Genomic DNA, 12582 nt, shown 5'->3' on the forward strand with positions numbered 1-12582 from the left:
TGGGTCCCACAACATTACCCGTGCCCTCCCCAATGCACTTACAGTGAAGGACCGCCTAACCACAAACACGTGGACAGGTGAATGTGCCAAGGGACGGTACGGAGCCAGTCCACAGCTTTTTTTGCTGAGTTGTATTTCACCACAGCCATATTCTTTAGCTTGGTGAAAGGACTTGGGAAACCATATCTACCCAGCTGTCATATCTCTCAGGAAGTCCTCTAAAGCTGCTTTCACTTGAAATGTGGCCTTTTATGATCGTGGAGGCGGAAGCTTTTCATAACCTCATGTGCCGGCAGCGGCCGGGTGTCCATACTCGGTCCCCAGCCGTCACTGTTTCGCTCGGTGTCGTCTCTGCCTTCCACAAGCACGGGTCCCACAACATTACCCGTGCCCTCCCCAGTGCACTTACTGGGAAGGACCGGCTAACCACATACACGTGGACAGGTGAATGTGGCCAGGGACAGTACGGATCCAGTCCACTACATTTTTTGCTGAGTTGTATTTCACCGCAGCCATATTCTTTAGCTTGGTGAAAGGACTTGGGAAATGATATCTACTCCAGCTGTGATTTCTCCCAGGAAGTCCTCTAAAGCTGCTTTCACTTGAAATGTGGCCTTTTAGGCTCGTGGAGGCGGAAGCATTTCACAACCTCATGCCTCGTGTCCATACTCGGTCCCCAGCCGCCACTATTTCTCCCAGTGTTGTCTCCACCTTCTACAAGCACAGGTCCCTGAACATTACTGCTGGTATTTTTCTGTCGGAATCTGCTTGCCTCCTACCAGCCTGGAATATTTCCTATAAACTATGGTAAGACGCCATGGTATTAGCACGCCCCACAGTACCAGTACCAAGCCTTCCCCAATTTCCTTCTCAGGAATTTTATTTAGCAGACTGAGTAGCTGCCCAAAAACATTAGTTTCTCACAAAGGAGCTGAAGATAGAGTGGCAGTAGGTGCAAGTTTCTCCAGCCTGTTAGATATCAGAGGGTGAACAGCAGCACATTGGATCAGTGGTTAGCACTGAAGCCTTGCAGCGCTGGGATCCTCGGTTCAAATCCCAGCAAGGATAACATCTGCAAGGATTTTATTTGTTCTCCCCGTGTTTGCATGGGTTTCCACCTCAGTAAAAAAGCAGCCATAGAGTGTCCGGGAACCTTAACACACACTTTTCTTAGCCAGGACTGCTTCTCGGCAGGGTTGGACGGTCCCAAGAGAGAATCCTCTGGTGTGCCCTGGCTTCTACATCAGGAGAGTTCATGAAAGTGCTAACTTTGCAGTTGCTATGGGGCTCTTGAGCGGGGGAGAAAGGTGAGCCCTCTGAATCAAATCCTCTGGTGGGCTCAATGTTTTTCAATCTGAAACAGCTTCTCAGTGGGAGTTGTATTTCACCACAGCCATATTCTTTAGCTCGGTGACAGGACTGGCATAGAGGGAAACCGTATCTACTCCGGCTGTCATTTCTCCATCACCAGGTTCTGCCCATTTTCACACACGACCATGCCTGGCTGTATGTTCAGCAGTGAGAGGCACAGATCAAGCTGCTGTGCTACAGCTTTCAACAACTCTGCAGCGCTGGGCAGTTTGTCAACTAAGCATTAAGCATGTTATCTTTAGCACAGCCTGTTGCCGCTTGGCCAAGGCTGTGTTGCATTGCTTTCAGCTTGTGACTGATGTGGTCATGTCAGAGATGGAGGAGGAGGTTCATGAGCTGAACAATGTGATTACATTGAGGTTACATTGGCTACTCTGTTTTTATACTAAAGAAAGATCCTACTGGGTTTTTTTTCCGCTATTTTTTAAGGCAAATGCATTCTCCGGGAAATGTCATTTTAACATTTTACAACCTTATCTGGCAATATGATGTGTGACACATCATCAGACACATCCTGTTTCATTGATGATGGAGGGACTCTGAAAGACACATAGAGCAGGGCCACAGTAACGAGTACGACATGTTCCCATTAGAAAAGAGTGAGTCTGCTATACCTTTATAGGGTATGCAATGAGTCCAACGGCTGACCAAATTTAGGAAAAACCCCAATAAGAAATTAAAGACACATAGAGCAGGGCCACAGTAATGACAAATTCCCCTTAGAAAGGGAGGAGTCTGCTATACAGTTATAGGGTATGCAGTGAGTCTAACGGCTGACCAAACTTAGGAAAAACCCCACTAAGGATTTAAAGACACATAGAGCAGGGCCACAGTAACAAGTACGACATGTTCCCATTAGAAAGGAGAGGGTCTGCTATACAGTTATAGGGTATGCAGTGAGTCCAACAGCTGACCAAATTTGGGAAAAACCCCACTAAGAAATTAAAGACACATAGAGTAGGGCCACAGTAATGACAAATTCCCATTAGAAAGGAGAGAGTCTCCCATAGTGTTGACCTATGCAGTGAACACAAGGGCTGCCAAAAATTTGGAGGCACTTCAATGCCCCGTGGAAGAGACGTGGAGGAAGGCCTCATAAAAAAATGTTCCCATTAGAAAGGAGCGGGCCTCCTATATACATGTAATGCCCATGCACTAAGTGTATGGGCTGACAAACATTTACCCATGGGGAGTATACATGAACATACTGTATAAAAATTTTTTTTTACGGGCATCATAAACACCCTTTAAAAAAATTATGTGGGTGTTGCATCACGGACCACGGTCACCCTGGTGATATGGTGGTGGAGGATGAGGAGAAGGAGGACAAGAGCAAATAGCCAAAATCAGGAAGTGTATACCCATGTCTGGGTGTGAAAAGGTGCATGGGAATACACCTCTCAAAAAAAGACACTGGATTTCAGTTTATATTACGCTGCTATCATTCGGCGGTGTGGAGAAGTCTGACCCAATCCAGCCCTTGTTCATTTTTATAAGAGTCAGCCTGTCAGCATTTTCAGTTGACAGGCGGATGCGCTTATCAGTTATAATTCCACCAGCGGCACTAAAAACCTGCTCTGATAAAACACTGGCAGCAGGGCAGGCCAGGACCTCCAAGGCATAGAGAGCCAGTTCATTCCACTCATCCAGCTTGGGTACCAAATAATTATAAGACACAGAGGAATCACGGAGGACACTGGTACGGTCGGCAAGGTACTCCCTCAGCATCTTCCCAAACTTTGCACTCCTTGTGAGAGTACCCCGCGCCTCAGGGCCTGTGCAATGGGAGGGTCTGAGAAAACTCTCCCAGAACTTTGACAGTGTTCGCCTGCCTCTGCTGGATTGAAGTTGTGTCTCTCTCGCCTGTACTGCTTGGTTGTCCAACGAAGTGTGCCCTCTGCCACCAGCGTTTTCAGATGGGAATTTTTTTAAATAGTTCCGCAACAAGGGCCTTCTGGTACAGTCCCATTTTTGTAGACCTGTCTGCCTCAGGAATAATAGATATAAAGTTCTCCTTGTAGCGTGGGTCTAGTCAACCAGTAATGACTATCACCCAAAATTTTGAGTACACGAGGGTCATGGGAAAGGCAGCATAGCATAAACTTAGCCATGCGTGCCAGACTACTAACAGGCAAGACTTCCGTGCCCTCAGCAAGAGGATGACTGACCATGCTCTCCTCTGGGTCCCGGCTTCCACTATGTTAACCCAGTGTGCAGTCAGCGAGATGTACTGTCCCTGCCCACAAGCACTTTCCCACGTGTCTGTGGTTAGGTGGACTTTCCCGGTTACTGCGTTGTTGAGGACTCGGCTAATGTTCTGGGACACGTGCTCGTGTAATGAGGGGACGGCACACCGAGAGAAATAGTGGCAGCTGGGGACCGAGTACCGAGGGACAGACGCCGTCATCAGGTAGCGGAATGCTTCCGTATCCACAAGCCTAAAAGGCAACATTTCGAGCGCAAGCAGTCGTGAAATTTGAGAATTTAGTAGTGTGGCCTGTGGGGCGTTGGCTGCATATTTGCGCTTGCGTTCCAAGGACTGGGGTATGGACAACTGAACGCTGCTCTGGGACAAGGACATGGACGTGCTTCCTGATGCTGCTACTTGAGAGTGCGCAATGACAGGTGCAGGGCAGGAGGTATCTTTGCATGCACTATGGACAGGGGATTGGCTTGCATGCACAACAGCGAAAGAAGCAATGGTGCCACCTGCAGACACTGTTCCTGGACCCTGGGGTTCGGCCCACAAAGTCGGGTGCTTTGCTGCCATGTGCCTGATCATGCTGGTGGTGGTCAGGCTGGCTGTTTTGCCACCCCTGCTGATGCTGCCCTGGCAGGTGGTGCAAATGGCCTTTTTGGGGATATTGGCAGAGTCTTTAATTAACAACCAGACTCGGGAAGACCTAACAGTTGTACTGGCAACTTCCTTCATGTTGGTGTTATGGGGAACGGTTGCCTGCCTTCTGTCTGCAGCCACCACACTGCTTCTTCCTGCCTGTTGGGGTGCTCTGCCTCCCTCCCCCTGTGTGCTGCTGTCCTCGCTCTGCATGTCCTCCTGCCAGGTTGGGTCAGTTACTATATCATCCACCACCTCGTCTTCCACGTACGCACCCTGGTCCTCCTCCTGACTTTCTGGCAATTGTGTCTCATCATCGTCCACCTCTTGGGACACTTTCCCACCATCGCCTTCGTGTGACCGTGGCTGCTCAAATATTTGGGCATCGCTACACGCGATCTCCTCTTGCCCCGCTTCAAGTGGACAGGGCGAGAGGCCCGAATCTATAAATGGAAAAGTGAACAGCTCTTCAGAGTGTCCAAGTGTGGGATCAGTTGTCTCCGGGCACTCGGCATGGTGGGAGGAAGGAGGATCAGGGTAAGGAATATGCGGTCCAGACTCACCGCTACTGAGACGTGACCGTGTGGAAGACAGGGTGGTGATGGTTGTGGTGGCTAAGTGACTGGAAGCATTATCCGCTATCCAACCAACAACCTTTTGACACTGCTCTGGGTTCAATAGTGGTATGCTGCGGTTCCCTAGGAATTGGGACAGGAAGGTCAGGCGAGAAGATATGGGTGTTTGTTGTGGCACAATTTCAGCTTGCCGACGGCCTTGTCCTCGGCCTCTGCATGCACCATCACCATCACGTCCAGTTCCCTGTCCCTTGCCATGACTGAGTTTAGAGCGAACTTATATGTGGTCCGTGTGACGGAGAAAATAGAGTTTTAAATACCTGGCCTGTAGTTAAGTAGTTTGAACAGCAAACTGGTGTGAATTGCTTCACTGACACACTAAAGGAAATTTTTAATGGAGGCCAGAAATGGCAGTATTTTCTGACAATGTATATGTTATCCGTGTGACAGAGAAAATGGAGTTTTAAATACCTGGCCTGTAGGTAAGTAGTTTGAACAGCAAACTGATGTGAATTGCTTCACTGACACACTGAAGGAAATTTTTTATGGAGGCCAGAAATGGCAGTATTTTCTGACAACGTATATGTGATCCGTGTGACGGAGAAAACAGAGTTTTAAATACCTGGCCTATAGGTAACTAGTTTGAACAGCAAACCGGTGTCAAAAATGTCGCTGACACAGTGAAAAAAAAATTGGAATGGAGGCCAAAAATGGCAGTATTTTCTGAAAACGTATATGTGATCCATGTGACGGAGAAAACACAGTTAAGTAGCTGGATTTGTAGCACTGTAATATGGAAAGGACCTGGCTGTATTCTGCAGTGCCAACAGGCAAATGGCGCAGAAAAACTGTGTTCTCTGGATTGCTTTTTAAGCAAATAATGAGGATTAAGATCCAAATAAAGTATTCCTGGCCCCTGAGACCTGGGCCTTTGTATAGAAATATCTAACAGCAGCAGAAGGCAGAATTGGAATGGAGCCTCTTGTGCTATATGCACTGCAGTCTGCTATATACACTGCCTGCCTGCCTATATACACTGCCTGCCTGATATCTCTGCATATGGATTAGCTAGTCCTCAAAAGGACTGTTTGTTAAGATGGATATGTGTAATGTTTTTCTCCCTACCCTACACTACCTAATACACAAGCAAATCTCTCCCTGACGCAGCAGCACCTCTCCCTACTCGGCCTGATTCCGGAGTGACTGTTACGAGCACAGCGGCGCCAGGTCTGATATAGACCTAATGACGCTGTGTGGCCATCCAATTGCTGTAATGCCACAACCACCATGGCTGCAGCATTACAATGAGTGGCAGGCAATCCTTGCTTGTTGATTGGCGCTCTATAGAGTGCCAAACATGCAGGGAGGGGACCCGAGCAACCCCGGAAATACTCGGCGAGTGCCGAGCATCTCGAGCAGTAAGATGCTCGGGCGAGCACCGAGCAGTAGCGAGCATGCTCACTCATCTATATATATATCCAGTCTGTTGTCTGTCTGTCTGTCTGTCTTGGAAATCCCGCGTCGCTCATTGGTCCGGCAGCGGCCAATCAGCGCCGCGGGATTTCTGAAAAAAGATGGCGGCCGTTAGCGGCTCATCTGCGGGACGGAGCTGAGCGGCGATGCAGCCGGGAGATGACCGGCGTGAGGCGCTCATCTCCCGGCCGGTACCAGCAGAAGGACCTCGACCGCCGGACCCATCTGCGGGACGGAGATGCAGCCTGGGGATGAGCGGCGCAAGGCGCTCATCTCCCGGCCGGTAGCAGCGGATGGACCGCCAGCATCGCTGACCTCCATGCGGAAGGGAGGACCGGGGAGCGGTGCTGCGGGTCGGGATACTTCTGCTGCGAGCGCCCGCTCATGTCCCGGGTTCTCGCAGCGGAAGTACTCGCACAGGCAGCGCCGCTCCTCGGTCCTCACGAAGACGATTCGATGATTGGTCGCGGTCTTCGGACCCGACCAATCACTGATCTTACCGCAAAAGTTAAACACCGCTGTGCTGATTGGTCGCTGCCCGCGACAAATCACCGATTTGGGCGCCACATTTAAATATCGGCCGTGACCAATCACCGATCTTGGCTCCACATTTAAACACCGCTGTGCTGATTGGTCGCCGACGCCGGGCGCGACCAATCACCGATTTTGGCGCCACATTTAAATAGCGTCCACGACCAATCAGCACAGCGGTGTTTAAATGTGGAGCCAAGATCGGTGATTGGTCGCGGCCGATATTTAAATTTGGCGCCCAAATCGGTGATTGGTCGCGGGCAGCGTCCGCGACCAATCAGCACAGTAGTGTTTAACTTTTGCTGCAAGATCAGTGATTGGTCCCGAGCCAAGACCGCGACCCATCCCCGAATTGTGCGGCACATTTAAATAGCGGCCGCGACCAATCGGTCCTCCCTTCACACCCTAGGCGCATGGATGTCAGCGGCGCTGCCTGTGCTGATACTTCCGCTGCGAGAACCCGGGACATGAGCGGGCACTCGCAGCAGAAGTATCCCGACCCGCAGCGCCGCTCCCCGGTCCTCCCTTGATACGCTAGCCGCTGATGTCCCCACAGTATCCGCATGGTGTTACAAAGGTCTGGACATTTGTGTTAAAAATCGCTGATTGGTCGCAGGCGCTGCCCGCGACCAATCACCGATCTTGGCGCCACACTTAAATATCGGCCGCGACCAATCACCGATCTTGGCGCCACATTTAAACACCGCTGTACTGATTGGTCGCGGACGCTATTTAAATGTGGCGTCAAAATCGGTGATTGGTCGCGGCTGATATTTAAATTTGGCGCCCAAATCAGTGATTGGTCAAGGGCAGCGCCAGCGACCAATCAGCGATTTTTAACACAAATGTCCGGACCTTTGTAACACCATGCGGGATACTTCTGCTGCGAGCAGTCACTCATGTCCCGGCTTCTCGCAGCGGAAGTATCCACACAGGCAGCGGCGCTCCCCGGTCCTCACCAATACGATTCCGCTCCCCGTTCCTCACCAATACGATTCGCTGATTGGTCGCGCTCTCCGCCCGCGACCAATCAGTGATCTTGGCGCTAAAGTTAAACACCGCTCTGCTGATTGGTCGCGGCCACTGCCCGCGACCAACCACCGATTTGGGCGCCACATTTAAATAGCGGCCGCGACCAATCACCGATCTTGCCGCCACATTTAAACACTGCTGTGCTGATTGGTCGCGGACGCCAGACGCGACCAATCAGCGAGATTGGCGCCAAATTTAAACAACGCTCTGCTGATTGGTCGCGGACTCCAGCCGTGACCAATCAGCGAGATTGGCGCCATATTTAAACACCACTCTGCTCATTGGTCACGGTTACCGGTCACGAATAACCAGCATTATTGGCAACAAATTTAAACACCGCTCTGCTGATTGGTCACAGCCGTGACCAATCACCATTATTGGCGCCAAAGTTAAACCCCGCTCTGCTGATTAGTCGCGATCGCCGGCCATGACCAATCTGCGATATAGGCGCCAAATTTTAACACCGCTTTGCTGATTGGTCGCGGTTGCCGGCCTCGACCAATCAGCGATTTTGGCGCCAAATGTAAATGTAGCACCCTGAGGATTCGGCTGCTACAGGGGTATTGCACCTCAACCCAGAGGTGTGATATTCCACTCCCGGGTAAGGATGGAGTGTGGACCTGAGCTCGGTAGGCTGCATGCACTACACACATCCCATTTCCGAGGAACAGGCCGACGGTACTCCCACTTAGAAATGTGCAGGTACGACCGAGTCTGTTCCTGGCTGGAGTGGGAGGGGGGTGGTACATCCCAAGTAGTGTAGGGGCAGATAGGGGGAGCAGCCTGGGTAAAGATAGGAGCTCATTGGGTGCTGGTCACCTGAGCTCACACATAGAGGGTGTATATAAGGTGGGCACCATCAAAGATCAGGGTCAGTCTGTGAGTCTTTGCAGAGAAGTCAGAGGAGGAAGAGGAGCAGAGCAGTCCCAGAGAGAGAGAGAGGAGAAAGCCAGAAAGACCCAGAGAGGGGACAAAGAGAGGACTCTGAGAACCCAAATTCAAGCTACGGGTGAAGAGTCGGCATCAGGGTACCGGAACCCAAGCTGGTGGGGGCAAAAACACACCCCAGCCAGAGACCGGAGGCCGTGGGCAGCGTCTGCCACGGCCACCCACCATATCCACCACGAAGGCATACCACGTGGAGGGTCAGGGAACCCAAGGCCAAGGGTCACCCAACAGAAGGCCCGAGGGAGCTGGACCTGGGTGGATCAATAGTGGGGACGGCCAGAGAAAGGACAGAAGGAGAGCTCAGGGTCACGCTCCGGACTCGCTTGGGGGTTGGCTGGATCCAGGACCTGGTGGACGCAGCACGGCTCGGGAGGTCACTTGAAGCTGGAGTGACCGGAACATCAGCAGTGAGTAAATACCCTAAACTGCACAACCCGACTCTGTCTTCCTTTAACATCTATGCTGCACCACCACAACCCCCATCCTCTGCACCTGACCCCCTGAGGCTATACCCCACCCGTTGGGGGTTATACCACCAAAAGCTGCACCTACACCATCAGCCTCAGCGGACCCTGCTGCAGTGGCGGCCATAGTGACCGCAATACAACGGGTGGCGTAGTCGACAATAAAGAACTTATTAACATCTGTAGGACTGCCACATACAACTGAGTTTGACACCCTGGGCACGGACCGGGTCACAGCCACTCGGAAGACTACAACTCCCATCTGATCCGGCTCCGGATATTCCCCCTAAAGAATATGGCCCAGGGGGCGCGTCATAAACACCGCTCTGCTGCTTGCGCCCGGTTGGCCGCATACCTATTCTAGAATACCCGATGCGTTAGAATCGGGCCACCATCTAGTCACTAATAATTACATAAGTAAGTGCACTATACTATATCAAACAGGCACATCAGTAAGACACATTGGAGCTAGTATTAATGCAAATGCAATTGCAGCAGGAAGTGCATAAAGGGAAAGGGGAGAATGCATGGGAAAGCGAGTTATAATAGACAAAATATCATAAATGAATAAAAATAAGCAGCACATTAAGCCATCCAACACACACAATGAGTGTATCGCCAACAGCTTCGTTTGGAGTGGATTATTTTATAAGTATCGAATAGAGATAGATGTGCAGTAATGGCTGACAGTCTGCTCTCCTGATCGGCATAAAAGCAAAGTATTAAAAAGTTATATTGGTGCACTGCCAGTGAAGTTAGTGAGTTATATCAGCATATATGAAAAAAAATTAACTAAAATACCATCTCATGAAAAATAATAAATATTAAAAAATAAATCAAGATATGAATACAAAAACAATGGAAAAATTGATAATAAACATACATATTGTAATGGATAATAATCATATCACCTAAAACATCTCATTAACATTTTATCAAATATACTGTATATAATAAATTTATGCCCCCCACTATTTCCTTTTTGCAATAGTATGTATCTCTCATGTCTGTTTATATGATCAGTGAAGAAATATTTAATGAAATAAATATATCATAATATTGTAGAACCCCGGCTCTAAAGTAAGTTCTTTACTTTTGATCCATTGCAATATGTGTGTTTATTATCAACTTTTTAATTGTTTTTGTATTCATTTTGATGCATTTTGTTATTATTTATTATTTTTTATGAGGAGGCATTTTAGAGATTAGTATAAGTTGTTACATATTCATGGGCCAGTTTCAGGTCCTCCACATGGCTCCATCCCCCCTGCCAGTGGGTCACATTCTTTTTTATAAGACATTCATCGATGATCTCTTTATCATCTGGACAAGGACATATGATGAGGCAGAGCTATTTGTAAAATTAACCTAATGACAATTCTTGGGAATTGTAATTCTCCTTTCCCTTTTCTATGAGTTAGATAGAATTCCTTGAGCTGAAGATCTGTAAAAATGGATAAGGTAATAGAATTATTACCACCACCCACTTTAAGTATGAGGATGTCAACAGCTACTTAGAATATTTAACTGGTCATTATCCTAAATGTATCAGGAATATTCCCTATGGACAGTACTGGCGCATAAGAAAGAGTTGTATCCATGATGCAGATTTCAATGCAGAAGCTCGGCTCTTACAGACAAGATTTGAGGAAAAATCCTAAATGATGCCTATAAACGCACAAGAAAATTAAAACAAATAAAGTGTCTAAATGTGGGTGAACTCTGAAAAAGAAGGTTGCTAAATCAATGGATAACAAAATCAAATACAGTTTTATTACTGTGGCACCCTGCTACACACAGGTACCTCAGGACCCAAAAGGGTGCATGGACGGACTTCTCCACCAGAGGCCCTTAGTACACACAGACACACAGACACCTCCACCCTTCCACCTCATACCACCAGAGGGAGCCCTGTTAGGGATATATATATATACAGAAGGGTAGAGTTAGGTAGAGAGAGTGTGCTTGAGATCAGTGAAGAGGCAGCACCTGTTGAGCTGTGGTTCTGAGGGCAAGCCAAGGCCTAAAGCACGTGCTGAAGCCTTTGGGCTTAGAGCGTGGCTGGAGGCAAGGAGAGGAGAGAGGAGTTAAGGGGGCAGAGGAGCATCTTAAGCTCACCCCAGAACACAAACTGGACACCGGATCCACGCCTACAGGGTCCTCTACGCCCAGTAGGAATAACCGGTATACCAGGAGGATTCCAGACCCCTGGTCAACCTGAAGCTACAATCATCTACAGAATAGGAACCTTGAAGGCCCCAGCATCCAGGGATAGTGGTAGCCAGAGAAAAGTTCTTACTACCAAGCAGACAGGTGAGAGAGTGAAACAGTACAGAAGCTAGGCCTACTTCCAGGTTGGTCAGGAGCTTCAGAGAGAGAGAGGAAGAAATGGATCAGGAGACCTACTACCCGCTCACTGGGGAGAGTCCAGAAGTGCACCCTTCCTACTAAGTACCCTGGACCATACCTGCCGTTTACACCAGTAAAGGTACTGAAGCGAATCCCCCTGTGTGCATGTCCGTCATTCCCCCTGACCCGACCGGGCCACCTCTCACCTGCATCCCTTCCATCAACCCTGCCCCGGGGGCCTGTTCCACATGTGGGGAGCAGAGACATCTCAGCTGCCATCCCATCACCCCCGGAGGTCTGCAGCAGCACTGGTACCCATTACCAGGAACCACAGGTGGCGTCACAAGACAAAACCATTTATCATCCCTTCAAGCAACAACCCCCCTTTTAAGAGTGACCCCAGGGTACGGGCCCGGGTACCGAGTCCCCCATATCCCCCTGGGCGAGTCATCTCCGTCTTCAACCAGTCTCACACGTAAGAACATTAGGGATATCATTTTAAAATATTGGCCCATAATTATTGATGAGCGAGTATATTCGTTACTATTCGCTATTCACACAGATAGTACGGTATTCGGGTTACTCGTTATATTGCCAGTATTTGTGTACTCGCCTCGCTATATTCGGATGTCCCGCCCTACAGTTTTGGTGCCTCCTTTGCAGCCACTAAACATGCTGGGCTTCTTAACCAATCACAGTAATGCTGCAGACATCTTGGTTGTGGCATTACTGTGATTGGCTGGCCGCCGAGCGTCATAGGGTCTATTTAAGCCCTGCCACCATTTTGTACACATCGCGTCCGGAGCCTGCATTCTACAAGCATAGAGACAGATCGCTGAGATGCTAGGAAGAGTGTTTAGGCCTCTTGATAAAACAAAAGCCCTTTTAAGGGCTACCTGCAGCGTATACTAGTCCAGTATAGAGTAGGGAGGGAGAGATACTCGAGCAGGGACAGTTTAAAGGAGCCACTCACTAGCTCCATAATACCACCAAAAAATAGCTC

This window comes from Phyllobates terribilis, unplaced genomic scaffold (genome assembly GCF_046119375.1).
Source record: "Phyllobates terribilis strain yellow unplaced genomic scaffold, ASM4611937v1 Scaffold_3__8_contigs__length_932513732, whole genome shotgun sequence".
NCBI lineage: Eukaryota > Metazoa > Chordata > Amphibia > Anura > Dendrobatidae > Phyllobates > Phyllobates terribilis.